The 24,290-nt window shown below is 37.7% G+C and overlaps 30 non-coding genes across 30 annotated transcripts; all 30 read left to right on the forward strand.

Annotated features, from left to right (window-relative positions):
• Positions 1-203: 203 nt before the first annotated feature.
• Positions 204-313, forward strand: trnal-caa (transfer RNA leucine (anticodon CAA)). The gene is made up of 2 exons: positions 204-241; positions 268-313. It is a non-coding gene; the product is annotated as a tRNA-Leu (tRNA).
• Positions 314-1,101: 788 nt separating this feature from the next.
• Positions 1,102-1,211, forward strand: trnal-caa (transfer RNA leucine (anticodon CAA)). Its single transcript has 2 exons — positions 1,102-1,139; positions 1,166-1,211. It is a non-coding gene; the product is annotated as a tRNA-Leu (tRNA).
• Positions 1,212-1,998: 787 nt separating this feature from the next.
• On the forward strand, positions 1,999-2,108 carry trnal-caa (transfer RNA leucine (anticodon CAA)). The gene is made up of 2 exons: positions 1,999-2,036; positions 2,063-2,108. It is a non-coding gene; the product is annotated as a tRNA-Leu (tRNA).
• A 787-nt stretch (positions 2,109-2,895) lies between these two features.
• Positions 2,896-3,005, forward strand: trnal-caa (transfer RNA leucine (anticodon CAA)). The gene is made up of 2 exons: positions 2,896-2,933; positions 2,960-3,005. It is a non-coding gene; the product is annotated as a tRNA-Leu (tRNA).
• A 787-nt stretch (positions 3,006-3,792) lies between these two features.
• Positions 3,793-3,902, forward strand: trnal-caa (transfer RNA leucine (anticodon CAA)). Its single transcript has 2 exons — positions 3,793-3,830; positions 3,857-3,902. It is a non-coding gene; the product is annotated as a tRNA-Leu (tRNA).
• A 219-nt stretch (positions 3,903-4,121) lies between these two features.
• On the forward strand, positions 4,122-4,231 carry trnal-caa (transfer RNA leucine (anticodon CAA)). The gene is made up of 2 exons: positions 4,122-4,159; positions 4,186-4,231. It is a non-coding gene; the product is annotated as a tRNA-Leu (tRNA).
• A 788-nt stretch (positions 4,232-5,019) lies between these two features.
• trnal-caa (transfer RNA leucine (anticodon CAA)) lies at positions 5,020-5,129 on the forward strand. Its single transcript has 2 exons — positions 5,020-5,057; positions 5,084-5,129. It is a non-coding gene; the product is annotated as a tRNA-Leu (tRNA).
• Positions 5,130-5,349: 220 nt separating this feature from the next.
• On the forward strand, positions 5,350-5,459 carry trnal-caa (transfer RNA leucine (anticodon CAA)). Its single transcript has 2 exons — positions 5,350-5,387; positions 5,414-5,459. It is a non-coding gene; the product is annotated as a tRNA-Leu (tRNA).
• A 788-nt stretch (positions 5,460-6,247) lies between these two features.
• On the forward strand, positions 6,248-6,357 carry trnal-caa (transfer RNA leucine (anticodon CAA)). Its single transcript has 2 exons — positions 6,248-6,285; positions 6,312-6,357. It is a non-coding gene; the product is annotated as a tRNA-Leu (tRNA).
• A 220-nt stretch (positions 6,358-6,577) lies between these two features.
• Positions 6,578-6,687, forward strand: trnal-caa (transfer RNA leucine (anticodon CAA)). The gene is made up of 2 exons: positions 6,578-6,615; positions 6,642-6,687. It is a non-coding gene; the product is annotated as a tRNA-Leu (tRNA).
• A 787-nt stretch (positions 6,688-7,474) lies between these two features.
• trnal-caa (transfer RNA leucine (anticodon CAA)) lies at positions 7,475-7,584 on the forward strand. Its single transcript has 2 exons — positions 7,475-7,512; positions 7,539-7,584. It is a non-coding gene; the product is annotated as a tRNA-Leu (tRNA).
• Positions 7,585-8,042: 458 nt separating this feature from the next.
• On the forward strand, positions 8,043-8,152 carry trnal-caa (transfer RNA leucine (anticodon CAA)). The gene is made up of 2 exons: positions 8,043-8,080; positions 8,107-8,152. It is a non-coding gene; the product is annotated as a tRNA-Leu (tRNA).
• Positions 8,153-8,371: 219 nt separating this feature from the next.
• Positions 8,372-8,481, forward strand: trnal-caa (transfer RNA leucine (anticodon CAA)). The gene is made up of 2 exons: positions 8,372-8,409; positions 8,436-8,481. It is a non-coding gene; the product is annotated as a tRNA-Leu (tRNA).
• Positions 8,482-8,609: 128 nt separating this feature from the next.
• Positions 8,610-8,719, forward strand: trnal-caa (transfer RNA leucine (anticodon CAA)). The gene is made up of 2 exons: positions 8,610-8,647; positions 8,674-8,719. It is a non-coding gene; the product is annotated as a tRNA-Leu (tRNA).
• A 219-nt stretch (positions 8,720-8,938) lies between these two features.
• trnal-caa (transfer RNA leucine (anticodon CAA)) lies at positions 8,939-9,048 on the forward strand. The gene is made up of 2 exons: positions 8,939-8,976; positions 9,003-9,048. It is a non-coding gene; the product is annotated as a tRNA-Leu (tRNA).
• Positions 9,049-9,836: 788 nt separating this feature from the next.
• trnal-caa (transfer RNA leucine (anticodon CAA)) lies at positions 9,837-9,946 on the forward strand. Its single transcript has 2 exons — positions 9,837-9,874; positions 9,901-9,946. It is a non-coding gene; the product is annotated as a tRNA-Leu (tRNA).
• A 1,446-nt stretch (positions 9,947-11,392) lies between these two features.
• Positions 11,393-11,502, forward strand: trnal-caa (transfer RNA leucine (anticodon CAA)). Its single transcript has 2 exons — positions 11,393-11,430; positions 11,457-11,502. It is a non-coding gene; the product is annotated as a tRNA-Leu (tRNA).
• Positions 11,503-12,289: 787 nt separating this feature from the next.
• On the forward strand, positions 12,290-12,399 carry trnal-caa (transfer RNA leucine (anticodon CAA)). The gene is made up of 2 exons: positions 12,290-12,327; positions 12,354-12,399. It is a non-coding gene; the product is annotated as a tRNA-Leu (tRNA).
• Positions 12,400-13,517: 1,118 nt separating this feature from the next.
• trnal-caa (transfer RNA leucine (anticodon CAA)) lies at positions 13,518-13,627 on the forward strand. The gene is made up of 2 exons: positions 13,518-13,555; positions 13,582-13,627. It is a non-coding gene; the product is annotated as a tRNA-Leu (tRNA).
• Positions 13,628-13,847: 220 nt separating this feature from the next.
• On the forward strand, positions 13,848-13,957 carry trnal-caa (transfer RNA leucine (anticodon CAA)). The gene is made up of 2 exons: positions 13,848-13,885; positions 13,912-13,957. It is a non-coding gene; the product is annotated as a tRNA-Leu (tRNA).
• A 787-nt stretch (positions 13,958-14,744) lies between these two features.
• trnal-caa (transfer RNA leucine (anticodon CAA)) lies at positions 14,745-14,854 on the forward strand. The gene is made up of 2 exons: positions 14,745-14,782; positions 14,809-14,854. It is a non-coding gene; the product is annotated as a tRNA-Leu (tRNA).
• A 458-nt stretch (positions 14,855-15,312) lies between these two features.
• trnal-caa (transfer RNA leucine (anticodon CAA)) lies at positions 15,313-15,422 on the forward strand. The gene is made up of 2 exons: positions 15,313-15,350; positions 15,377-15,422. It is a non-coding gene; the product is annotated as a tRNA-Leu (tRNA).
• A 219-nt stretch (positions 15,423-15,641) lies between these two features.
• trnal-caa (transfer RNA leucine (anticodon CAA)) lies at positions 15,642-15,751 on the forward strand. The gene is made up of 2 exons: positions 15,642-15,679; positions 15,706-15,751. It is a non-coding gene; the product is annotated as a tRNA-Leu (tRNA).
• A 788-nt stretch (positions 15,752-16,539) lies between these two features.
• On the forward strand, positions 16,540-16,649 carry trnal-caa (transfer RNA leucine (anticodon CAA)). The gene is made up of 2 exons: positions 16,540-16,577; positions 16,604-16,649. It is a non-coding gene; the product is annotated as a tRNA-Leu (tRNA).
• Positions 16,650-18,095: 1,446 nt separating this feature from the next.
• On the forward strand, positions 18,096-18,205 carry trnal-caa (transfer RNA leucine (anticodon CAA)). The gene is made up of 2 exons: positions 18,096-18,133; positions 18,160-18,205. It is a non-coding gene; the product is annotated as a tRNA-Leu (tRNA).
• A 458-nt stretch (positions 18,206-18,663) lies between these two features.
• Positions 18,664-18,773, forward strand: trnal-caa (transfer RNA leucine (anticodon CAA)). The gene is made up of 2 exons: positions 18,664-18,701; positions 18,728-18,773. It is a non-coding gene; the product is annotated as a tRNA-Leu (tRNA).
• A 787-nt stretch (positions 18,774-19,560) lies between these two features.
• On the forward strand, positions 19,561-19,670 carry trnal-caa (transfer RNA leucine (anticodon CAA)). The gene is made up of 2 exons: positions 19,561-19,598; positions 19,625-19,670. It is a non-coding gene; the product is annotated as a tRNA-Leu (tRNA).
• Positions 19,671-21,355: 1,685 nt separating this feature from the next.
• trnal-caa (transfer RNA leucine (anticodon CAA)) lies at positions 21,356-21,465 on the forward strand. The gene is made up of 2 exons: positions 21,356-21,393; positions 21,420-21,465. It is a non-coding gene; the product is annotated as a tRNA-Leu (tRNA).
• Positions 21,466-22,580: 1,115 nt separating this feature from the next.
• Positions 22,581-22,690, forward strand: trnal-caa (transfer RNA leucine (anticodon CAA)). Its single transcript has 2 exons — positions 22,581-22,618; positions 22,645-22,690. It is a non-coding gene; the product is annotated as a tRNA-Leu (tRNA).
• A 1,446-nt stretch (positions 22,691-24,136) lies between these two features.
• On the forward strand, positions 24,137-24,246 carry trnal-caa (transfer RNA leucine (anticodon CAA)). The gene is made up of 2 exons: positions 24,137-24,174; positions 24,201-24,246. It is a non-coding gene; the product is annotated as a tRNA-Leu (tRNA).
• Positions 24,247-24,290: the final 44 nt, after the last annotated feature.

Genomic DNA, 24,290 nt, shown 5'->3' on the forward strand with positions numbered 1-24,290 from the left:
AAATGAATCTAGTTTTGCTGGAACTTTCAACACAAGAGCTCATTATATAGTGAGTAAATGAGAGAAAGAAAGAAACTCCTGTGACATCATAATTGAACAAGCTTCAACAATGTAATTTCAGGTTTATTGCTTTTCTTGAAATCTTCAGTTTTGACTGCCTAATCATTAATAAGTCTGATTTCTAACAAGCAAAAATACCACTAGTCAGAATGGCCGAGCGGTCTAAGGCGCCAGACTCAAGTTGATAAAACTTCCAAAAGTTGGGATTTCTGGTCTCCCAAAGGAGGCGTGGGTTCAAATCCCACTTCTGACAAGTGTTTTCAATCAACAAATGAATCTAGTTTTGATAGAACTACAAACACAATAGCTCATTATATAATGAGTAAATGAGAGAAATAAAGAAACTCTTGTGACATTATAAGTGAACAAGGTTCAACTCCAGTCAGAATGGCCGAGCGGTCTAAGGCGCCAGACTCAAGTTGATGAAACTTCCAAAAGTAGGGGTTTCTGTTTTCCCAAAAGAGGCGTGGTTTCAAATCCCACTTCTGGCAAGTGTTTTTCCATCAACAAATGAATCTAGTTTTGCTGGAACATTCAACACAAGAGCTCATTATATAATGAGTAAATGAGAGAAAGAAAGAAACTCCTGTGACATCATAATTGAACATACTTGGACAATGTAATTTCAGGTTTATTGCTTTTCTTGAAATCTTCAGTTTTGACTGCCTAATCATTAATAAGACTGATTTCTAACAAGCAAAAATACCACCAGTCAGAATGGCCGAGCGGTCTAAGGCGCCAGACTCAAGTTGATAAAACTTCCAAAAGTTGGGTTTTCTGGTCTCCCAAAGGAGGCGTGGGTTGTAATCCCACTTCTGACAAGTGTTTTTCCATCAACAAATGAATGTAGTTTTGCTGGAACTTTCAACACAAGAGCTCATTATATAGTGAGTAAATGAGAGAAAGAAAGAAACTCCTGTGACATCATAATTGAACAAGCTTCAACAATGTAATTTCAGGTTTATTGCTTTTCTTGAAATCTTCAGTTTTGACTGCCTAATCATTAATAAGTCTGATTTCTAACAAGCAAAAATACCACCAGTCAGAATGGCCGAGCGGTCTAAGGCGCCAGACTCAAGTTGATAAAACTTCCAAAAGTTGGGATTTCTGGTCTCCCAAAGGAGGCGTGGGTTCAAATCCCACTTCTGACAAGTGTTTTCAATCAACAAATGAATCTAGTTTTGCTGGAACTTTCAACACAAGAGCTCATTATATAGTGAGTAAATGAGAGAAAGAAAGAAACTCCTGTGACATCATAATTGAACAAGCTTCAACAATGTAATTTCAGGTTTATTGCTTTTCTTGAAATCTTCAGTTTTGACTGCCTAATCATTAATAAGTCTGATTTCTAACAAGCAAAAATACCACCATTCAGAATGGCCGAGCGGTCTAAGGCGCCAGACTCAAGTTGATAAAACTTCCAAAATTTGGGATTTCTGGTCTCCCAAAGGAGGCGTGGGTTCAAATCCCACTTCTGACAAGTGTTTTCAATCAACAAATGAATCTAGTTTTGATAGAACTACAAACACAATAGCTCATTATATAATGAGTAAATGAGAGAAATAAAGAAACTCTTGTGACATTATAAGTGAACAAGGTTCAACTCCAGTCAGAATGGCCGAGCGGTCTAAGGCGCCAGACTCAAGTTGATGAAACTTCCAAAAGTAGGGGTTTCTGTTTTCCCAAAAGAGGCGTGGTTTCAAATCCCACTTCTGGCAAGTGTTTTTCCATCAACAAATGAATCTAGTTTTGCTGGAACATTCAACACAAGAGCTCATTATATAATGAGTAAATGAGAGAAAGAAAGAAACTCCTGTGACATCATAATTGAACATACTTGGACAATGTAATTTCAGGTTTATTGCTTTTCTTGAAATCTTCAGTTTTGACTGCCTAATCATTAATAAGTCTGATTTCTAACAAGCAAAAATACCACCAGTCAGAATGGCCGAGCGGTCTAAGGCGCCAGACTCAAGTTGATAAAACTTCCAAAAGTTGGGATTTCTGGTCTCCCAAAGGAGGCGTGGGTTCAAATCCCACTTCTGACAAGTGTTTTCAATCAACAAATGAATCTAGTTTTGATAGAACTACAAACACAATAGCTCATTATATAATGAGTAAATGAGAGAAATAAAGAAACTCTTGTGACATTATAAGTGAACAAGGTTCAACTCCAGTCAGAATGGCCGAGCGGTCTAAGGCGCCAGACTCAAGTTGATGAAACTTCCAAAAGTAGGGGTTTCTGTTTTCCCAAAAGAGGCGTGGTTTCAAATCCCACTTCTGGCAAGTGTTTTTCCATCAACAAATGAATCTAGTTTTGCTGGAACATTCAACACAAGAGCTCATTATATAATGAGTAAATGAGAGAAAGAAAGAAACTCCTGTGACATCATAATTGAACATACTTGGACAATGTAATTTCAGGTTTATTGCTTTTCTTGAAATCTTCAGTTTTGACTGCCTAATCATTATAAGTCTGATTTCTAACAAGCAAAACCACGACCAGTCAGAATGGCCGAGCGGTCTAAGGCGCCAGACTCAAGTTGATAAAACTTCCAAAAGTTGGGTTTTCTGGTCTCCCAAAGGAGGCGTGAGTTCAAATCCCACTTCTGACAAGTGTTTTTCAATCAACAAATGATTCTAGTTTTGCTGGAACATTCAACACAAGAGCTCATTACATAGTGAGTAAATGAGAGAAAGAAAGAAACTCCTGTGACATCATAATTGAACATACTTGGACAATGTAATTTCAGGTTTATTGCTTTTCTTGAAATCTTCAGTTTTGACTGCCTAATCATTAATAAGTCTGATTTCTAACTAGCAAAAGTACCAGCAGTCAGAATGGCCGAGCGGTCTAAGGCGCCAGACTCAAGTTGATAAAACTTCCAAAAGTTGGGTTTTCTGGTCTCCCAAAGGAGGCGTGGGTTCAAATCCCACTTCTGACAAGTGTTTTTCCATCAACAAATGAATGTAGTTTTGCTGGAACTTTCAACACAAGAGCTCATTATATAGTGAGTAAATGAGAGAAAGAAAGAAACTCCTGTGACATCATAATTGAACATACTTCAACAAAGTAATTTCAGGTTTATTGCTTTTCTTGAAATCTTCAGTTTTGACTGCCTAATCATTAATAAGACTTATTTCTAACAAGCAAAAATACCACCAGTCAGAATGGCCGAGCGGTCTAAGGCGCCAGACTCAAGTTGATAAAACTTCCAAAAGTTGGGTTTTCTGGTCTCCCAAAGGAGGCGTGAGTTCAAATCCCACTTCTGACAAGTGTTTTCAATCAACAAATGAATCTAGTTTTGATAGAACTACAAACACAATAGCTCATTATATAATGAGTAAATGAGAGAAATAAAGAAACTCTTGTGACATTATAAGTGAACAAGGTTCAACTCCAGTCAGAATGGCCGAGCGGTCTAAGGCGCCAGACTCAAGTTGATGAACTTCCAAAAGTAGGGGTTTCTGTTTTCCCAAAAGAGGCGTGGTTTCAAATCCCACTTCTGGCAAGTGTTTTTCCATCAACAAATGAATCTAGTTTTGCTGGAACTTTCAACACAAGAGCTCATTATATAGTGAGTAAATGAGAGAAAGAAAGAAACTCCTGTGACATCATAATTGAACAAGCTTCAACAATGTAATTTCAGGTTTATTGCTTTTCTTGAAATCTTCAGTTTTGACTGCCTAATCATTAATAAGTCTGATTTCTAACAAGCAAAAATACCACCAGTCAGAATGGCCGAGCGGTCTAAGGCGCCAGACTCAAGTTGATAAAACTTCCAAAAGTTGGGATTTCTGGTCTCCCAAAGGAGGCGTGGGTTCAAATCCCACTTCTGACAAGTGTTTTCAATCAACAAATGAATCTAGTTTTGCTGGAACTTTCAACACAAGAGCTCATTATATAGTGAGTAAATGAGAGAAAGAAAGAAACTCCTGTGACATCATAATTGAACAAGCTTCAACAATGTAATTTCAGGTTTATTGCTTTTCTTGAAATCTTCAGTTTTGACTGCCTAATCATTAATAAGTCTGATTTCTAACAAGCAAAAATACCACTAGTCAGAATGGCCGAGCGGTCTAAGGCGCCAGACTCAAGTTGATAAAACTTCCAAAAGTTGGGATTTCTGGTCTCCCAAAGGAGGCGTGGGTTCAAATCCCACTTCTGACAAGTGTTTTCAATCAACAAATGAATCTAGTTTTGATAGAACTACAAACACAATAGCTCATTATATAATGAGTAAATGAGAGAAATAAAGAAACTCTTGTGACATTATAAGTGAACAAGGTTCAACTCCAGTCAGAATGGCCGAGCGGTCTAAGGCGCCAGACTCAAGTTGATGAAACTTCCAAAAGTAGGGGTTTCTGTTTTCCCAAAAGAGGCGTGGTTTCAAATCCCACTTCTGGCAAGTGTTTTTCCATCAACAAATGAATCTAGTTTTGCTGGAACATTCAACACAAGAGCTCATTATATAATGAGTAAATGAGAGAAAGAAAGAAACTCCTGTGACATCATAATTGAACATACTTGGACAATGTAATTTCAGGTTTATTGCTTTTCTTGAAATCTTCAGTTTTGACTGCCTAATCATTAATAAGACTGATTTCTAACAAGCAAAAATACCACCAGTCAGAATGGCCGAGCGGTCTAAGGCGCCAGACTCAAGTTGATAAAACTTCCAAAAGTTGGGTTTTCTGGTCTCCCAAAGGAGGCGTGGGTTGTAATCCCACTTCTGACAAGTGTTTTTCCATCAACAAATGAATGTAGTTTTGCTGGAACTTTCAACACAAGAGCTCATTATATAGTGAGTAAATGAGAGAAAGAAAGAAACTCCTGTGACATCATAATTGAACAAGCTTCAACAATGTAATTTCAGGTTTATTGCTTTTCTTGAAATCTTCAGTTTTGACTGCCTAATCATTAATAAGTCTGATTTCTAACAAGCAAAAATACCACCAGTCAGAATGGCCGAGCGGTCTAAGGCGCCAGACTCAAGTTGATAAAACTTCCAAAAGTTGGGATTTCTGGTCTCCCAAAGGAGGCGTGGGTTCAAATCCCACTTCTGACAAGTGTTTTTCAATCAACAAATGATTCTAGTTTTGCTGGAACTTTCAACACAAGAGCTCATTATATAGTGAGTAAATGAGAGAAAGAAAGAAACTCCTGTGACATCATAATTGAACAAGCTTCAACAATGTAATTTCAGGTTTATTGCTTTTCTTGAAATCTTCAGTTTTGACTGCCTAATCATTAATAAGTCTGATTTCTAACAAGCAAAAATACCACTAGTCAGAATGGCCGAGCGGTCTAAGGCGCCAGACTCAAGTTGATAAAACTTCCAAAAGTTGGGATTTCTGGTCTCCCAAAGGAGGCGTGGGTTCAAATCCCACTTCTGACAAGTGTTTTCAATCAACAAATGAATCTAGTTTTGATAGAACTACAAACACAATAGCTCATTATATAATGAGTAAATGAGAGAAATAAAGAAACTCTTGTGACATTATAAGTGAACAAGGTTCAACTCCAGTCAGAATGGCCGAGCGGTCTAAGGCGCCAGACTCAAGTTGATGAAACTTCCAAAAGTAGGGGTTTCTGTTTTCCCAAAAGAGGCGTGGTTTCAAATCCCACTTCTGGCAAGTGTTTTTCCATCAACAAATGAATCTAGTTTTGCTGGAACATTCAACACAAGAGCTCATTATATAATGAGTAAATGAGAGAAAGAAAGAAACTCCTGTGACATCATAATTGAACATACTTGGACAATGTAATTTCAGGTTTATTGCTTTTCTTGAAATCTTCAGTTTTGACTGCCTAATCATTAATAAGACTGATTTCTAACAAGCAAAAATACCACCAGTCAGAATGGCCGAGCGGTCTAAGGCGCCAGACTCAAGTTGATAAAACTTCCAAAAGTTGGGTTTTCTGGTCTCCCAAAGGAGGCGTGGGTTGTAATCCCACTTCTGACAAGTGTTTTTCCATCAACAAATGAATGTAGTTTTGCTGGAACTTTCAACACAAGAGCTCATTATATAGTGAGTAAATGAGAGAAAGAAAGAAACTCCTGTGACATCATAATTGAACAAGCTTCAACAATGTAATTTCAGGTTTATTGCTTTTCTTGAAATCTTCAGTTTTGACTGCCTAATCATTAATAAGTCTGATTTCTAACAAGCAAAAATACCACCAGTCAGAATGGCCGAGCGGTCTAAGGCGCCAGACTCAAGTTGATAAAACTTCCAAAAGTTGGGATTTCTGGTCTCCCAAAGGAGGCGTGGGTTCAAATCCCACTTCTGACAAGTGTTTTTCAATCAACAAATGATTCTAGTTTTGCTGGAACTTTCAACACAAGAGCTCATTATATAGTGAGTAAATGAGAGAAAGAAAGAAACTCCTGTGACATCATAATTGAACAAGCTTCAACAATGTAATTTCAGGTTTATTGCTTTTCTTGAAATCTTCAGTTTTGACTGCCTAATCATTAATAAGTCTGATTTCTAACAAGCAAAAATACCACTAGTCAGAATGGCCGAGCGGTCTAAGGCGCCAGACTCAAGTTGATAAAACTTCCAAAAGTTGGGATTTCTGGTCTCCCAAAGGAGGCGTGGGTTCAAATCCCACTTCTGACAAGTGTTTTCAATCAACAAATGAATCTAGTTTTGATAGAACTACAAACACAATAGCTCATTATATAATGAGTAAATGAGAGAAATAAAGAAACTCTTGTGACATTATAAGTGAACAAGGTTCAACTCCAGTCAGAATGGCCGAGCGGTCTAAGGCGCCAGACTCAAGTTGATGAAACTTCCAAAAGTAGGGGTTTCTGTTTTCCCAAAAGAGGCGTGGTTTCAAATCCCACTTCTGGCAAGTGTTTTTCCATCAACAAATGAATCTAGTTTTGCTGGAACATTCAACACAAGAGCTCATTATATAATGAGTAAATGAGAGAAAGAAAGAAACTCCTGTGACATCATAATTGAACATACTTGGACAATGTAATTTCAGGTTTATTGCTTTTCTTGAAATCTTCAGTTTTGACTGCCTAATCATTAAAAGTCTGATTTCTAACAAGCAAAAATACCACCAGTCAGAATGGCCGAGCGGTCTAAGGCGCCAGACTCAAGTTGATAAAACTTCCAAAAGTTGGGTTTTCTGGTCTCCCAAAGGAGGCGTGAGTTCAAATCCCACTTCTGACAAGTGTTTTTCAATCAACAAATGATTCTAGTTTTGCTGGAACATTCAACACAAGAGCTCATTACATAGTGAGTAAATGAGAGAAAGAAAGAAACTCCTGTGACATCATAATTGAACATACTTGGACAATGTAATTTCAGGTTTATTGCTTTTCTTGAAATCTTCAGTTTTGACTGCCTAATCATTAATAAGTCTGATTTCTAACTAGCAAAAGTACCAGCAGTCAGAATGGCCGAGCGGTCTAAGGCGCCAGACTCAAGTTGATAAAACTTCCAAAAGTTGGGTTTTCTGGTCTCCCAAAGGAGGCGTGGGTTCAAATCCCACTTCTGACAAGTGTTTTTCCATCAACAAATGAATGTAGTTTTGCTGGAACTTTCAACACAAGAGCTCATTATATAGTGAGTAAATGAGAGAAAGAAAGAAACTCCTGTGACATCATAATTGAACATACTTCAACAAAGTAATTTCAGGTTTATTGCTTTTCTTGAAATCTTCAGTTTTGACTGCCTAATCATTAATAAGACTTATTTCTAACAAGCAAAAATACCACCAGTCAGAATGGCCGAGCGGTCTAAGGCGCCAGACTCAAGTTGATAAAACTTCCAAAAGTTGGGTTTTCTGGTCTCCCAAAGGAGGCGTGAGTTCAAATCCCACTTCTGACAAGTGTTTTCAATCAACAAATGAATCTAGTTTTGATAGAACTACAAACACAATAGCTCATTATATAATGAGTAAATGAGAGAAATAAAGAAACTCTTGTGACATTATAAGTGAACAAGGTTCAACTCCAGTCAGAATGGCCGAGCGGTCTAAGGCGCCAGACTCAAGTTGATAAAACTTCCAAAAGTTGGGATTTCTGGTCTCCCAAAGGAGGCGTGGGTTCAAATCCCACTTCTGACAAGTGTTTTCAATCAACAAATGAATCTAGTTTTGCTGGAACTTTCAACACAAGAGCTCATTATATAGTGAGTAAATGAGAGAAAGAAAGAAACTCCTGTGACATCATAATTGAACAAGCTTCAACAATGTAATTTCAGGTTTATTGCTTTTCTTGAAATCTTCAGTTTTGACTGCCTAATCATTAATAAGTCTGATTTCTAACAAGCAAAAATACCACTAGTCAGAATGGCCGAGCGGTCTAAGGCGCCAGACTCAAGTTGATAAAACTTCCAAAAGTTGGGATTTCTGGTCTCCCAAAGGAGGCGTGGGTTCAAATCCCACTTCTGACAAGTGTTTTCAATCAACAAATGAATCTAGTTTTGATAGAACTACAAACACAATAGCTCATTATATAATGAGTAAATGAGAGAAATAAAGAAACTCTTGTGACATTATAAGTGAACAAGGTTCAACTCCAGTCAGAATGGCCGAGCGGTCTAAGGCGCCAGACTCAAGTTGATAAAACTTCCAAAAGTTGGGATTTCTGGTCTCCCAAAGGAGGCGTGGGTTCAAATCCCACTTCTGACAAGTGTTTTCAATCAACAAATGAATCTAGTTTTGCTGGAACTTTCAACACAAGAGCTCATTATATAGTGAGTAAATGAGAGAAAGAAAGAAACTCCTGTGACATCATAATTGAACAAGCTTCAACAATGTAATTTCAGGTTTATTGCTTTTCTTGAAATCTTCAGTTTTGACTGCCTAATCATTAATAAGTCTGATTTCTAACAAGCAAAAATACCACTAGTCAGAATGGCCGAGCGGTCTAAGGCGCCAGACTCAAGTTGATAAAACTTCCAAAAGTTGGGATTTCTGGTCTCCCAAAGGAGGCGTGGGTTCAAATCCCACTTCTGACAAGTGTTTTCAATCAACAAATGAATCTAGTTTTGATAGAACTACAAACACAATAGCTCATTATATAATGAGTAAATGAGAGAAGTAAAGAAACTCTTGTGACATTATAAGTGAACAAGGTTCAACTCCAGTCAGAATGGCCGAGCGGTCTAAGGCGCCAGACTCAAGTTGATGAAACTTCCAAAAGTAGGGGTTTCTGTTTTCCCAAAAGAGGCGTGGTTTCAAATCCCACTTCTGGCAAGTGTTTTTCCATCAACAAATGAATCTAGTTTTGCTGGAACATTCAACACAAGAGCTCATTATATAATGAGTAAATGAGAGAAAGAAAGAAACTCCTGTGACATCATAATTGAACATACTTGGACAATGTAATTTCAGGTTTATTGCTTTTCTTGAAATCTTCAGTTTTGACTGCCTAATCATTAATAAGACTGATTTCTAACAAGCAAAAATACCACCAGTCAGAATGGCCGAGCGGTCTAAGGCGCCAGACTCAAGTTGATAAAACTTCCAAAAGTTGGGTTTTCTGGTCTCCCAAAGGAGGCGTGGGTTGTAATCCCACTTCTGACAAGTGTTTTTCCATCAACAAATGAATGTAGTTTTGCTGGAACTTTCAACACAAGAGCTCATTATATAGTGAGTAAATGAGAGAAAGAAAGAAACTCCTGTGACATCATAATTGAACAAGCTTCAACAATGTAATTTCAGGTTTATTGCTTTTCTTGAAATCTTCAGTTTTGACTGCCTAATCATTAATAAGTCTGATTTCTAACAAGCAAAAATACCACCAGTCAGAATGGCCGAGCGGTCTAAGGCGCCAGACTCAAGTTGATAAAACTTCCAAAAGTTGGGATTTCTGGTCTCCCAAAGGAGGCGTGGGTTCAAATCCCACTTCTGACAAGTGTTTTCAATCAACAAATGAATCTAGTTTTGCTGGAACTTTCAACACAAGAGCTCATTATATAGTGAGTAAATGAGAGAAAGAAAGAAACTCCTGTGACATCATAATTGAACAAGCTTCAACAATGTAATTTCAGGTTTATTGCTTTTCTTGAAATCTTCAGTTTTGACTGCCTAATCATTAATAAGTCTGATTTCTAACAAGCAAAAATACCACCATTCAGAATGGCCGAGCGGTCTAAGGCGCCAGACTCAAGTTGATAAAACTTCCAAAAGTTGGGATTTCTGGTCTCCCAAAGGAGGCGTGGGTTCAAATCCCACTTCTGACAAGTGTTTTCAATCAACAAATGAATCTAGTTTTGATAGAACTACAAACACAATAGCTCATTATATAATGAGTAAATGAGAGAAATAAAGAAACTCTTGTGACATTATAAGTGAACAAGTTTCAACTCCAGTCAGAATGGCCGAGCGGTCTAAGGCGCCAGACTCAAGTTGATGAAACTTCCAAAAGTAGGGGTTTCTGTTTTCCCAAAAGAGGCGTGGTTTCAAATCCCACTTCTGGCAAGTGTTTTTCCATCAACAAATGAATCTAGTTTTGCTGGAACATTCAACACAAGAGCTCATTATATAATGAGTAAATGAGAGAAAGAAAGAAACTCCTGTGACATCATAATTGAACATACTTGGACAATGTAATTTCAGGTTTATTGCTTTTCTTGAAATCTTCAGTTTTGACTGCCTAATCATTATAAGTCTGATTTCTAACAAGCAAAAACACGACCAATCAGAATGGCCGAGCCGTCTAAGGCGCCAGACTCAAGTTGATAAAACTTCCAAAAGTTGGGTTTTCTGGTCTCCCAAAGGAGGCGTGGGTTCAAATCCCACTTCTGACAAGTGTTTTTCCATCAACAAATGAATGTAGTTTTGCTGGAACTTTCAACACAAGAGCTCATTATATAGTGAGTAAATGAGAGAAAGAAAGAAACTCCTGTGACATCATAATTGTACATACTTCAACAAAGTAATTTCAGGTTTATTGCTTTTCTTGAAATCTTCAGTTTTGACTGCCTAATCATTAATAAGACTGATTTCTAACAAGCAAAAATACCACCAGTCAGAATGGCCGAGCGGTCTAAGGCGCCAGACTCAAGTTGATAAAACTTCCAAAAGTTGGGATTTCTGGTCTCCCAAAGGAGGCGTGAGTTCAAATCCCACTTCTGACAAGTGTTTTTCAATCAACAAATGATTCTAGTTTTGCTGGAACTTTCAACACAAGAGCTCATTATATAGTGAGTAAATGAGAGAAAGAAAGAAACTCCTGTGACATCATAATTGAACAAGCTTCAACAATGTAATTTCAGGTTTATTGCTTTTCTTGAAATCTTCAGTTTTGACTGCCTAATCATTAATAAGTCTGATTTCTAACAAGCAAAAATACCACCAGTCAGAATGGCCGAGCGGTCTAAGGCGCCAGACTCAAGTTGATAAAACTTCCAAAAGTTGGGATTTCTGGTCTCCCAAAGGAGGCGTGGGTTCAAATCCCACTTCTGACAAGTGTTTTCAATCAACAAATGAATCTAGTTTTGATAGAACTACAAACACAATAGCTCATTATATAATGAGTAAATGAGAGAAATAAAGAAACTCTTGTGACATTATAAGTGAACAAGGTTCAACTCCAGTCAGAATGGCCGAGCGGTCTAAGGCGCCAGACTCAAGTTGATGAAACTTCCAAAAGTAGGGGTTTCTGTTTTCCCAAAAGAGGCGTGGTTTCAAATCCCACTTCTGGCAAGTGTTTTTCCATCAACAAATGAATCTAGTTTTGCTGGAACATTCAACACAAGAGCTCATTATATAATGAGTAAATGAGAGAAAGAAAGAAACTCCTGTGACATCATAATTGAACATACTTGGACAATGTAATTTCAGGTTTATTGCTTTTCTTGAAATCTTCAGTTTTGACTGCCTAATCATTATAAGTCTGATTTCTAACAAGCAAAAACACGACCAGTCAGAATGGCCGAGCGGTCTAAGGCACCAGACTCAAGTTGATAAAACTTCCAAAAGTTGGGTTTTCTGGTCTCCCAAAGGAGGCGTGAGTTCAAATCCCACTTCTGACAAGTGTTTTTCAATCAACAAATGATTCTAGTTTTGCTGGAACATTCAACACAAGAGCTCATTACATAGTGAGTAAATGAGAGAAAGAAAGAAACTCCTGTGACATCATAATTGAACATACTTGGACAATGTAATTTCAGGTTTATTGCTTTTCTTGAAATCTTCAGTTTTGACTGCCTAATCATTAATAAGTCTGATTTCTAACTAGCAAAAGTACCAGCAGTCAGAATGGCCGAGCGGTCTAAGGCGCCAGACTCAAGTTGATAAAACTTCCAAAAGTTGGGTTTTCTGGTCTCCCAAAGGAGGCGTGGGTTCAAATCCCACTTCTGACAAGTGTTTTTCCATCAACAAATGAATGTAGTTTTGCTGGAACTTTCAACACAAGAGCTCATTATATAGTGAGTAAATGAGAGAAAGAAAGAAACTCCTGTGACATCATAATTGAACATACTTCAACAAAGTAATTTCAGGTTTATTGCTTTTCTTGAAATCTTCAGTTTTGACTGCCTAATCATTAATAAGACTTATTTCTAACAAGCAAAAATACCACCAGTCAGAATGGCCGAGCGGTCTAAGGCGCCAGACTCAAGTTGATAAAACTTCCAAAAGTTGGGTTTTCTGGTCTCCCAAAGGAGGCGTGAGTTCAAATCCCACTTCTGACAAGTGTTTTCAATCAACAAATGAATCTAGTTTTGATAGAACTACAAACACAATAGCTCATTATATAATGAGTAAATGAGAGAAATAAAGAAACTCTTGTGACATTATAAGTGAACAAGGTTCAACTCCAGTCAGAATGGCCGAGCGGTCTAAGGCGCCAGACTCAAGTTGATGAAACTTCCAAAAGTAGGGGTTTCTGTTTTCCCAAAAGAGGCGTGGTTTCAAATCCCACTTCTGGCAAGTGTTTTTCCATCAACAAATGAATCTAGTTTTGCTGGAACATTCAACACAAGAGCTCATTATATAATGAGTAAATGAGAGAAAGAAAGAAACTCCTGTGACATCATAATTGAACATACTTGGACAATGTAATTTCAGGTTTATTGCTTTTCTTGAAATCTTCAGTTTTGACTGCCTAATCATTAATAAGACTGATTTCTAACAAGCAAAAATACCACCAGTCAGAATGGCCGAGCGGTCTAAGGCGCCAGACTCAAGTTGATAAAACTTCCAAAAGTTGGGTTTTCTGGTCTCCCAAAGGAGGCGTGGGTTGTAATCCCACTTCTGACAAGTGTTTTTCCATCAACAAATGAATGTAGTTTTGCTGGAACTTTCAACACAAGAGCTCATTATATAGTGAGTAAATGAGAGAAAGAAAGAAACTCCTGTGACATCATAATTGAACAAGCTTCAACAATGTAATTTCAGGTTTATTGCTTTTCTTGAAATCTTCAGTTTTGACTGCCTAATCATTAATAAGTCTGATTTCTAACAAGCAAAAATACCACCAGTCAGAATGGCCGAGCGGTCTAAGGCGCCAGACTCAAGTTGATAAAACTTCCAAAAGTTGGGATTTCTGGTCTCCCAAAGGAGGCGTGGGTTCAAATCCCACTTCTGACAAGTGTTTTTCAATCAACAAATGATTCTAGTTTTGCTGGAACTTTCAACACAAGAGCTCATTATATAGTGAGTAAATGAGAGAAAGAAAGAAACTCCTGTGACATCATAATTGAACAAGCTTCAACAATGTAATTTCAGGTTTATTGCTTTTCTTGAAATCTTCAGTTTTGACTGCCTAATCATTAATAAGTCTGATTTCTAACAAGCAAAAATACCACCAGTCAGAATGGCCGAGCGGTCTAAGGCGCCAGACTCAAGTTGATAAAACTTCCAAAAGTTGGGATTTCTGGTCTCCCAAAGGAGGCGTGGGTTCAAATCCCACTTCTGACAAGTGTTTTCAATCAACAAATGAATCTAGTTTTGATAGAACTACAAACACAATAGCTCATTATATAATGAGTAAATGAGAGAAATAAAGAAACTCTTGTGACATTATAAGTGAACAAGGTTCAACTCCAGTCAGAATGGCCGAGCGGTCTAAGGCGCCAGACTCAAGTTGATGAAACTTCCAAAAGTAGGGGTTTCTGTTTTCCCAAAAGAGGCGTGGTTTCAAATCCCACTTCTGGCAAGTGTTTTTCCATCAACAAATGAATCTAGTTTTGCTGGAACATTCAACACAAGAGCTCATTATATAATGAGTAAATGAGAGAAAGAAAGAAACTCCTGTGACATCATAATTGAACATACTTGGACAATGTAATTTCAGGTTTATTGCTTTTCTTGAAATCTTCAGTTTTGACTGCCTAATCATTAAAAGTCTGATTTCTAACAAGCAAAAATACCACCAGTCAGAATGGCCGAGCGGTCTAAGGCGCCAGACTCAAGTTGATAAAACTTCCAAAAGTTGGGTTTTCTGGTCTCCCAAAGGAGGCGTGAGTTCAAATCCCACTTCTGACAAGTGTTTTTCAATCAACAAATGATTCTAGTTTTGCTGGAACATTCAACACAAGAGCTCATTACATAGTGAGTAAATGAGAGAAAGAAAGAAACTCCTGTGACATCATAATTGAACATACTTGGACAATGTAATTTCAGGTTTATTGCTTTTCTTGAAATCTTCAGTTTTGACTGCCTAATCATTAATAAGTCTGATTTCTAACTAGCAAAAGTACCAGCAGTCAGAATGGCCGAGCGGTCTAAGGCGCCAGACTCAAGTTGATAAAACTTCCAAAAGTTGGGTTTTCTGGTCTCCCAAAGGAGGCGTGGGTTCAAATCCCACTTCTGACAAGTGTTTTTCCATCAACAAATGAATGTAGTTTTGCTGGAACTTTCAACACAAGAGCTCATTATATAGTGAGTAAATGAGAGAAAGAAAGAAACTCCTGTGACATCATAATTGAACATACTTCAACAAAGTAATTTCAGGTTTATTGCTTTTCTTGAAATCTTCAGTTTTGACTGCCTAATCATTAATAAGACTTATTTCTAACAAGCAAAAATACCACCAGTCAGAATGGACGAGCGGTCTAAGGCGCCAGACTCAAGTTGATAAAACTTCCAAAAGTTGGGTTTTCTGGTCTCCCAAAGGAGGCGTGAGTTCAAATCCCACTTCTGACAAGTGTTTTCAATCAACAAATGAATCTAGTTTTGATAGAACTACAAACACAATAGCTCATTATATAATGAGTAAATGAGAGAAATAAAGAAACTCTTGTGACATTATAAGTGAACAAGGTTCAACTCCAGTCAGAATGGCCGAGCGGTCTAAGGCGCCAGACTCAAGTTGATAAAACTTCCAAAAGTTGGGATTTCTGGTCTCCCAAAGGAGGCGTGGGTTCAAATCCCACTTCTGACAAGTGTTTTCAATCAACAAATGAATCTAGTTTTGCTGGAACTTTCAACACAAGAGCTCATTATATAGTGAGTAAATGAGAGAAAGAAAGAAACTCCTGTGACATCATAATTGAACAAGCTTCAACAATGTAATTTCAGGTTTATTGCTTTTCTTGAAATCTTCAGTTTTGACTGCCTAATCATTAATAAGTCTGATTTCTAACAAGCAAAAATACCACTAGTCAGAATGGCCGAGCGGTCTAAGGCGCCAGACTCAAGTTGATAAAACTTCCAAAAGTTGGGATTTCTGGTCTCCCAAAGGAGGCGTGGGTTCAAATCCCACTTCTGACAAGTGTTTTCAATCAACAAATGAATCTAGTTTTGATAGAACTACAAACACAATAGCTCATTATATAATGAGTAAATGAGAGAAGTAAAGAAACTCTTGTGACATTATAAGTGAACAAGGTTCAACTCCAGTCAGAATGGCCGAGCGGTCTAAGGCGCCAGACTCAAGTTGATGAAACTTCCAAAAGTAGGGGTTTCTGTTTTCCCAAAAGAGGCGTGGTTTCAAATCCCACTTCTGGCAAGTGTTTTTCCATCAACAAATGAATCTAGTTTTGCTGGAACATTCAACACAAGAGCTCATTATATAATGAGTAAATGAGAGAAAGAAAGAAACTCCTGTGACATCATAATTGAACATACTTGGACAATGTAATTTCAGGTTTATTGCTTTTCTTGAAATCTTCAGTTTTGACTGCCTAATCATTAATAAGACTGATTTCTAACAAGCAAAAATACCACCAGTCAGAATGGCCGAGCGGTCTAAGGCGCCAGACTCAAGTTGATAAAACTTCCAAAAGTTGGGTTTTCTGGTCTCCCAAAGGAGGCGTGGGTTGTAATCCCACTTCTGACAAGTGTTTTTCCATCAACAAATGAATGTAGTTTTGCTGGAACTTTCAACACAAGAGCTCATTATATAGTGAGTAAATGAGAGAAAGAAAGAAACTCCTGTGACATCATAATTGAACAAGCTTCAACAATGTAATTTCAGGTTTATTGCTTTTCTTGAAATCTTCAGTTTTGACTGCCTAATCATTAATAAGTCTGATTTCTAACAAGCAAAAATACCACCAGTCAGAATGGCCGAGCGGTCTAAGGCGCCAGACTCAAGTTGATAAAACTTCCAAAAGTTGGGATTTCTGGTCTCCCAAAGGAGGCGTGGGTTCAAATCCCACTTCTGACAAGTGTTTTCAATCAACAAATGAATCTAGTTTTGCTGGAACTTTCAACACAAGAGCTCATTATATAGTGAGTAAATGAGAGAAAGAAAGAAACTCCTGTGACATCATAATTGAACAAGCTTCAACAATGTAATTTCAGGTTTATTGCTTTTCTTGAAATCTTCAGTTTTGACTGCCTAATCATTAATAAGTCTGATTTCTAACAAGCAAAAATACCACCATTCAGAATGGCCGAGCGGTCTAAGGCGCCAGACTCAAGTTGATAAAACTTCCAAAAGTTGGGATTTCTGGTCTCCCAAAGGAGGCGTGGGTTCAAATCCCACTTCTGACAAGTGTTTTCAATCAACAAATGAATCTAGTTTTGATAGAACTACAAACACAATAGCTCATTATATAATGAGTAAATGAGAGAAATAAAGAAACTCTTGTGACATTATAAGTGAACAAGTTTCAACTCCAGTCAGAATGGCCGAGCGGTCTAAGGCGCCAGACTCAAGTTGATGAAACTTCCAAAAGTAGGGGTTTCTGTTTTCCCAAAAGAGGCGTGGTTTCAAATCCCACTTCTGGCAAGTGTTTTTCCATCAACAAATGAATCTAGTTTTGCTGGAACATTCAACACAAGAGCTCATTATATAATGAGTAAATGAGAGAAAGAAAGAAACTCCTGTGACATCATAATTGAACATACTTGGACAATGTAATTTCAGGTTTATTGCTTTTCTTGAAATCTTCAGTTTTGACTGCCTAATCATTATAAGTCTGATTTCTAACAAGCAAAAACACGACCAGTCAGAATGGCCGAGCCGTCTAAGGCGCCAGACTCAAGTTGATAAAACTTCCAAAAGTTGGGTTTTCTGGTCTCCCAAAGGAGGCGTGGGTTCAAATCCCACTTCTGACAAGTGTTTTTCCATCAACAAATGAATGTAGTTTTGCTGGAACTTTCAACACAAGAGCTCATTATATAGTGAGTAAATGAGAGAAAGAAAGAAACTCCTGTGACATCATAATTGTACATACTTCAACAAAGTAATTTCAGGTTTATTGCTTTTCTTGAAATCTTCAGTTTTGACTGCCTAATCATTAATAAGACTGATTTCTAACAAGCAAAAATACCACCAGTCAGAATGGCCGAGCGGTCTAAGGCGCCAGACTCAAGTTGATAAAACTTCCAAAAGTTGGGATTTCTGGTCTCCCAAAGGAGGCGTGAGTTCAAATCCCACTTCTGACAAGTGTTTTTCAATCAACAAATGATTCTAGTTTTGCTGGAACTTTCAACACAAGAGCTCATTATATAGTGAGTAAATGAGAGAAAGAAAGAAACTCCTGTGACATCATAATTGAACAAGCTTCAACAATGTAATTTCAGGTTTATTGCTTTTCTTGAAATCTTCAGTTTTGACTGCCTAATCATTAATAAGTCTGATTTCTAACAAGCAAAAATACCACCAGTCAGAATGGCCGAGCGGTCTAAGGCGCCAGACTCAAGTTGATAAAACTTCCAAAAGTTGGGATTTCTGGTCTCCCAAAGGAGGCGTGGGTTCAAATCCCACTTCTGACAAGTGTTTTCAATCAACAAATGAATCTAGTTTTGATAGAACTACAAACACAATAGCTCATTATATAATGAGTAAATGAGAGAAATAAAGAAACTCTTGTGACATTATAAGTGAACAAGGTTCAACTCCAGTCAGAATGGCCGAGCGGTCTAAGGCGCCAGACTCAAGTTGATGAAACTTCCAAAAGTAGGGGTTTCTGTTTTCCCAAAAGAGGCGTGGTTTCAAATCCCACTTCTGGCAAGTGTTTTTCCATCAACAAATGAATCTAGTTTTGCTGGAACATTCAACACAAGAGCTCATTATATAATGAGTAAATGAGAGAAAGAAAGAAACTCCTGTGACATCATAATTGAACATACTTGGACAATGTAATTTCAGGTTTATTGCTTTTCTTGAAATCTTCAGTTTTGACTGCCTAATCATTAATAAGTCTGATTTCTAACAAGCAAAAATACCACCAGTCAGAATGGCCGAGCGGTCTAAGGCGCCAGACTCAAGTTGATAAAACTTCCAAAAGTTGGGATTTCTGGTCTCCCAAAGGAGGCGTGGGTTCAAATCCCACTTCTGACAAGTGTTTTCAATCAACAAATGAATCTAGTTTTGATAGAACTACAAACACAATAGCTCATTATATAATGAGTAAATGAGAGAAATAAAGAAACTCTTGTGACATTATAAGTGAACAAGGTTCAACTCCAGTCAGAATGGCCGAGCGGTCTAAGGCGCCAGACTCAAGTTGATGAAACTTCCAAAAGTAGGGGTTTCTGTTTTCCCAAAAGAGGCGTGGTTTCAAATCCCACTTCTGGCAAGTGTTTTTCCATCAACAAATGAATCTAGTTTTGCTGGAACATTCAACACAAGAGCTCATTATATAATGAGTAAATGAGAGAAAGAAAGAAACTCCTGTGACATCATAATTGAACATACTTGGACAATGTAATTTCAGGTTTATTGCTTTTCTTGAAATCTTCAGTTTTGACTGCCTAATCATTATAAGTCTGATTTCTAACAAGCAAAAACACGACCAGTCAGAATGGCCGAGCGGTCTAAGGCACCAGACTCAAGTTGATAAAACTTCCAAAAGTTGGGTTTTCTGGTCTCCCAAAGGAGGCGTGAGTTCAAATCCCACTTCTGACAAGTGTTTTTCAATCAACAAATGATTCTAGTTTTGCTGGAACATTCAACACAAGAGCTCATTACATAGTGAGTAAATGAGAGAAAGAAAGAAACTCCTGTGACATCATAATTGAACATACTTGGACAATGTAATTTCAGGTTTATTGCTTTTCTTGAAATCTTCAGTTTTGACTGCCTAATCATTAATAAGTCTGATTTCTAACTAGCAAAAGTACCAGCAGTCAGAATGGCCGAGCGGTCTAAGGCGCCAGACTCAAGTTGATAAAACTTCCAAAAGTTGGGTTTTCTGGTCTCCCAAAGGAGGCGTGGGTTCAAATCCCACTTCTGACAAGTGTTTTTCCATCAACAAATGAATGTAGTTTTGCTGGAACTTTCAACACAAGAGCTCATTATATAGTGAGTAAATGAGAGAAAGAAAGAAACTCCTGTGACATCATAATTGAACATACTTCAACAAAGTAATTTCAGGTTTATTGCTTTTCTTGAAATCTTCAGTTTTGACTGCCTAATCATTAATAAGACTTATTTCTAACAAGCAAAAACACCACCAGTCAGAATGGCCGAGCGGTCTAAGGCGCCAGACTCAAGTTGATAAAACTTCCAAAAGTTGGGTTTTCTGGTCTCCCAAAGGAGGCGTGAGTTCAAATCCCACTTCTGACAAGTGTTTTCAATCAACAAATGAATCTAGTTTTGATAGAACTACAAACACAATAGCTCATTATATAATGAGTAAATGAGAGAAATAAAGAAACTCTTGTGACATTATAAGTGAACAAGGTTCAACTCCAGTCAGAATGGCCGAGCGGTCTAAGGCGCCAGACTCAAGTTGATGAACTTCCAAAAGTAGGGGTTTCTGTTTTCCCAAAAGAGGCGTGGTTTCAAATCCCACTTCTGGCAAGTGTTTTTCCATCAACAAATGAATCTAGTTTTGCTGGAACTTTCAACACAAGAGCTCATTATATAGTGAGTAAATGAGAGAAAGAAAGAAACTCCTGTGACATCATAATTGAACAAGCTTCAACAATGTAATTTCAGGTTTATTGCTTTTCTTGAAATCTTCAGTTTTGACTGCCTAATCATTAATAAGTCTGATTTCTAACAAGCAAAAATACCACCAGTCAGAATGGCCGAGCGGTCTAAGGCGCCAGACTCAAGTTGATAAAACTTCCAAAAGTTGGGATTTCGGGTCTCCCAAAGGAGGCGTGGGTTCAAATCCCACTTCTGACAAGTGTTTTCAATCAACAAATGAATCTAGTTTTGATAGAACTACAAACACAATAGCTCATTATATAATGAGTAAATGAGAGAAGTAAAGAAACTCTTGTGACATTATAAGTGAACAAGGTTCAACTCCAGTCAGAATGGCCGAGCGGTCTAAGGCGCCAGACTCAAGTTGATGAAACTTCCAAAAGTAGGGGTTTCTGTTTTCCCAAAAGAGGCGTGGTTTCAAATCCCACTTCTGGCAAGTGTTTTTCCATCAACAAATGAATCTAGTTTTGCTGGAACATTCAACACAAGAGCTCATTATATAATGAGTAAATGAGAGAAAGAAAGAAACTCCTGTGACATCATAATTGAACATACTTGGACAATGTAATTTCAGGTTTATTGCTTTTCTTGAAATCTTCAGTTTTGACTGCCTAATCATTAATAAGACTGATTTCTAACAAGCAAAAATACCACCAGTCAGAATGGCCGAGCGGTCTAAGGCGCCAGACTCAAGTTGATAAAACTTCCAAAAGTTGGGTTTTCTGGTCTCCCAAAGGAGGCGTGGGTTGTAATCCCACTTCTGACAAGTGTTTTTCCATCAACAAATGAATGTAGTTTTGCTGGAACTTTCAACACAAGAGCTCATTATATAGTGAGTAAATGAGAGAAAGAAAGAAACTCCTGTGACATCATAATTGAACAAGCTTCAACAATGTAATTTCAGGTTTATTGCTTTTCTTGAAATCTTCAGTTTTGACTGCCTAATCATTAATAAGTCTGATTTCTAACAAGCAAAAATACCACCAGTCAGAATGGCCGAGCGGTCTAAGGCGCCAGACTCAAGTTGATAAAACTTCCAAAAGTTGGGATTTCTGGTCTCCCAAAGGAGGCGTGGGTTCAAATCCCACTTCTGACAAGTGTTTTCAATCAACAAATGAATCTAGTTTTGCTGGAACTTTCAACACAAGAGCTCATTATATAGTGAGTAAATGAGAGAAAGAAAGAAACTCCTGTGACATCATAATTGAACAAGCTTCAACAATGTAATTTCAGGTTTATTGCTTTTCTTGAAATCTTCAGTTTTGACTGCCTAATCATTAATAAGTCTGATTTCTAACAAGCAAAAATACCACCATTCAGAATGGCCGAGCGGTCTAAGGCGCCAGACTCAAGTTGATAAAACTTCCAAAAGTTGGGATTTCTGGTCTCCCAAAGGAGGCGTGGGTTCAAATCCCACTTCTGACAAGTGTTTTCAATCAACAAATGAATCTAGTTTTGATAGAACTACAAACACAATAGCTCATTATATAATGAGTAAATGAGAGAAATAAAGAAACTCTTGTGACATTATAAGTGAACAAGTTTCAACTCCAGTCAGAATGGCCGAGCGGTCTAAGGCGCCAGACTCAAGTTGATGAAACTTCCAAAAGTAGGGGTTTCTGTTTTCCCAAAAGAGGCGTGGTTTCAAATCCCACTTCTGGCAAGTGTTTTTCCATCAACAAATGAATCTAGTTTTGCTGGAACATTCAACACAAGAGCTCATTATATAATGAGTAAATGAGAGAAAGAAAGAAACTCCTGTGACATCATAATTGAACATACTTGGACAATGTAATTTCAGGTTTATTGCTTTTCTTGAAATCTTCAGTTTTGACTGCCTAATCATTATAAGTCTGATTTCTAACAAGCAAAAACACGACCAGTCAGAATGGCCGAGCCGTCTAAGGCGCCAGACTCAAGTTGATAAAACTTCCAAAAGTTGGGTTTTCTGGTCTCCCAAAGGAGGCGTGGGTTCAAATCCCACTTCTGACAAGTGTTTTTCCATCAACAAATGAATGTAGTTTTGCTGGAACTTTCAACACAAGAGCTCATTATATAGTGAGTAAATGAGAGAAAGAAAGAAACTCCTGTGACATCATAATTGTACATACTTCAACAAAGTAATTTCAGGTTTATTGCTTTTCTTGAAATCTTCAGTTTTGACTGCCTAATCATTATAAGTCTGATTTCTAACAAGCAAAAATACCACCAGTCAGAATGGCCGAGCGGTCTAAGGCGCCAGACTCAAGTTGATAAAACTTCCAAAAGTTGGGATTTCTGGTCTCCCAAAGGAGGCGTGGGTTCAAATCCCACTTCTGACAAGTGTTTTCAATCAACAAATGAATCTAGTTTTGCTGGAACTTTCAACACAAGAGCTCATTATATAGTGAGTAAATGAGAGAAAGAAAGAAACTCCTGTGACATCATAATTGAACAAGCTTCAACAATGTAATTTCAGGTTTATTGCTTTTCTTGAAATCTTCAGTTTTGACTGCCTAATCATTAATAAGTCTGATTTCTAACAAGCAAAAATACCACCATTCAGAATGGCCGAGCGGTCTAAGGCGCCAGACTCAAGTTGATAAAACTTCCAAAAGTTGGGATTTCTGGTCTCCCAAAGGAGGCGTGGGTTCAAATCCCACTTCTGACAAGTGTTTTCAATCAACAAATGAATCTAGTTTTGATAGAACTACAAACACAATAGCTCATTATATAATGAGTAAATGAGAGAAATAAAGAAACTCTTGTGACATTATAAGTGAACAAGTTTCAACTCCAGTCAGAATGGCCGAGCGGTCTAAGGCGCCAGACTCAAGTTGATGAAACTTCCAAAAGTAGGGGTTTCTGTTTTCCCAAAAGAGGCGTGGTTTCAAATCCCACTTCTGGCAAGTGTTTTTCCATCAACAAATGAATCTAGTTTTGCTGGAACATTCAACACAAGAGCTCATTATATAATGAGTAAATGAGAGAAAGAAAGAAACTCCTGTGACATCATAATTGAACATACTTGGACAATGTAATTTCAGGTTTATTGCTTTTCTTGAAATCTTCAGTTTTGACTGCCTAATCATTATAAGTCTGATTTCTAACAAGCAAAAACACGACCAATCAGAATGGCCGAGCCGTCTAAGGCGCCAGACTCAAGTTGATAAAACTTCCAAAAGTTGGGTTTTCTGGTCTCCCAAAGGAGGCGTGGGTTCAAATCCCACTTCTGACAAGTGTTTTTCCATCAACAAATGAATGTAGTTTTGCTGGAACTTTCAACACAAGAGCTCATTATATAGTGAGTAAATGAGAGAAAGAAAGAAACTCCTGTGACATCATAATTGTACATACTTCAACAAAGTAATTTCAGGTTTATTGCTTTTCTTGAAATCTTCAGTTTTGACTGCCTAATCATTAATAAGACTGATTTCTAACAAGCAAAAATACCACCAGTCAGAATGGCCGAGCGGTCTAAGGCGCCAGACTCAAGTTGATAAAACTTCCAAAAGTTGGGATTTCTGGTCTCCCAAAGGAGGCGTGAGTTCAAATCCCACTTCTGACAAGTGTTTTTCAATCAACAAATGATTCTAGTTTTGCTGGAACTTTCAACACAAGAGCTCATTATATAGTGAGTAAATGAGAGAAAGAAAGAAACTCCTGTGACATCATAATTGAACAAGCTTCAACAATGTAATTTCAGGTTTATTGCTTTTCTTGAAATCTTCAGTTTTGACTGCCTAATCATTAATAAGTCTGATTTCTAACAAGCAAAAATACCACCAGTCAGAATGGCCGAGCGGTCTAAGGCGCCAGACTCAAGTTGATAAAACTTCCAAAAGTTGGGATTTCTGGTCTCCCAAAGGAGGCGTGGGTTCAAATCCCACTTCTGACAAGTGTTTTCAATCAACAAATGAATCTAGTTTTGATAGAACTACA

This window comes from Brachyhypopomus gauderio, unplaced genomic scaffold, assembly GCF_052324685.1.
Source record: "Brachyhypopomus gauderio isolate BG-103 unplaced genomic scaffold, BGAUD_0.2 sc57, whole genome shotgun sequence".
NCBI lineage: Eukaryota > Metazoa > Chordata > Actinopteri > Gymnotiformes > Hypopomidae > Brachyhypopomus > Brachyhypopomus gauderio.